Consider the following 2,320-nt stretch of genomic DNA (forward strand, 5'->3'; position numbering starts at 1 on the left):
TCGCCCCCGCCCTCCCGCCGCTCCCGCCACCCACGCGGGCCGGACCACAACACGGTGGGTCACGTGGCAGGAGGAGGCGGTGTGGGCCGGGAGGAAACGCGGCCGGGGCTGCTGCGGCCCCACCCCTCGGCGGCAGGCGAGTCTTGCAGCCAAACTTGTCTTTCAAACTGTCGTCAAATCACTGCTGCCTGGTTGGGTCAAGTTTTGGTTCGTACTGCGAGTTTCCGCTTTTGCCTGAAGTGCACACCTTGCTCGCCTTATTTTGTCTTTTCTGCATTTACGCTAAGGGTTAAAACTTAGTTCCTGAAAGGCGATCAGGAATGGAGCGGGCCAAGGCTCAGCTTCCTGAAATACGCTAGGTAGTCGGTCTATTTGTTAACGGTTATCAGTAGACGCAAAAGGACACAGTTAACTCTTCAACCTCCTCACCCCATTCTGACAACTCCTCTTTGCCTCCTTTTTTTCTCTTTGCTTCTCTCCTGAGCCGGTTGCTTTTTCTCCCTCTCCATCCCTTGTAGGGTGGTGTAGGTTGTCATATCCTGAAAGGCGTGTGTCAGCCCTGGAAAGACCTTTGACGGGGGTGGGAGGGTGATCAGCCTTTCTGCTTTCTGGCCCCAGCTTGGCTCCAAATGTGGGATTTACCTTCTCTGAGCTTCATGAAATGAGTATACATGGTAAAGTGGGGCGTTATGAGGAGAACTGGACTGAGCATGACTTGGCCCCTATAAACATCTGGATTTGGGTTAGAATTTGAGGTCCTTCCCTTCTAGCGTGAGCAATTGATTTAGCTTTTCTAAACCCAATGTCTTCATCTCTAAAATGCTAATACCTATTTTGTAGGGTTGTGATGAGAATTAAATAAGATAACCAGATGTAAACTGAGGGGTACATAATAGCTAAAAAATATTAGTTACTTTCCTACTTGAAGCCCCTCTACTTTCCACTTTTCCTGAAATTTCCAGGGCTCTGTCACTCCACATCTAGCCTTAAGTAAGGACCCATATAATATATGGCAGATCCAGAGCCAAACTTGGCAGGCATCTCTGCCTCTAGACATGGCACTTCTATCCACTTAAGGGACCTCTGTGAGTTTATAGTATATCAGCCCTTAAGCTTAAAGTGGGTTCTGTCTATACCATGCCAATTACTGTTTGAACTTAAGAAACCAACTTATGGTGTTTCTTCCTTTAAAAAAAAAGTTCTAATTTTGAAAATGTAACTCTGGGGGTCCCATCTAAAGCCAAAAGTCTTTGTACCTCAAATTAAACTGAGAATCTCTCCTTACAACTGGTTGCTTCATTTCTGAAAGTGATGATCTCCTTCATCCTAGAAGCCTTGAAATCATTGAAGTGTTCCTTCAGATTGATGCCCTCTACTGAATCAGTCAGCAAATCCTGTTGTCTTTTCTTCTCTCCTACACTCTTTCCAGTTCCTAACTACATAGGCACCTCACCCTTCCTGGCTGACATACTTGGCCCTGTTTTCTCCCTACTTCATCTATCTTATCTCACAAAATATTTCATAAATTGATTCTCAGCTATGTTGGTAGGATGTAATATATAAAATGAGAGTCAGTATCCTATCAAAATAGAGAATTCCCAGATTTTTTGAAAAAGACATTTGTAAGCTTATGGACATCCTATTATTTCATTCATTCATTTATATATGTTGTGCATCAAAGACACTTGATGGTGTTTATTAAATGCTGTGTGATCACTGTGATTACTACTGTACTGAAAGGTCAGATGGGGCACACATGGCCGGTAGGATAACTGAGAGACAGAAATTGTATTCCAAAACTAAATGAACCCTCCTAACTAGAGTTATGGCCTTACCAGTAGTTGAAGGCATTCTTAGCCCCTAAAGCTGGCAAATTCACATTCAGTTTTTCAAACTCCCGTTAATCTGGTGTTGACCTTCTTGTAAATATTTTTAGCATTACTATTCTCTAAATTGAGCTTTTCATATTACAAAGCCACTTTTTTAAAATGAGGAAGCTCTTTAAGTTCTCATATGGAATGATCTCCAAGTTGCATAGTGCAAAATGTAGAAGAGTGTGTACAGTATAGTGCTATTTGTGAAAAAATAAAAGGAGGTGAGTGGAAAGGAGACCAAATGTATGTATTTGCTTCTATACGTGCAAAATAACTCTGGAAGCACTTAAAATACATACGTGCCTGCCACGTATTTGTCATACTTTTCTGCCTGTGCCTCCTTCCCTAGAACAAGTCCTCTCTACTCCTTATTCAGTACATTAGACTCTAATGATTAGAGAGCACATTCCCCTATTTTATTTGTTAAGTTATTTTTCTCTGTGTGT

Source organism: Mesoplodon bidens (genome assembly GCF_964165515.1).
Source record: "Mesoplodon bidens genome assembly, chromosome: 1".
NCBI lineage: Eukaryota > Metazoa > Chordata > Mammalia > Artiodactyla > Ziphiidae > Mesoplodon > Mesoplodon bidens.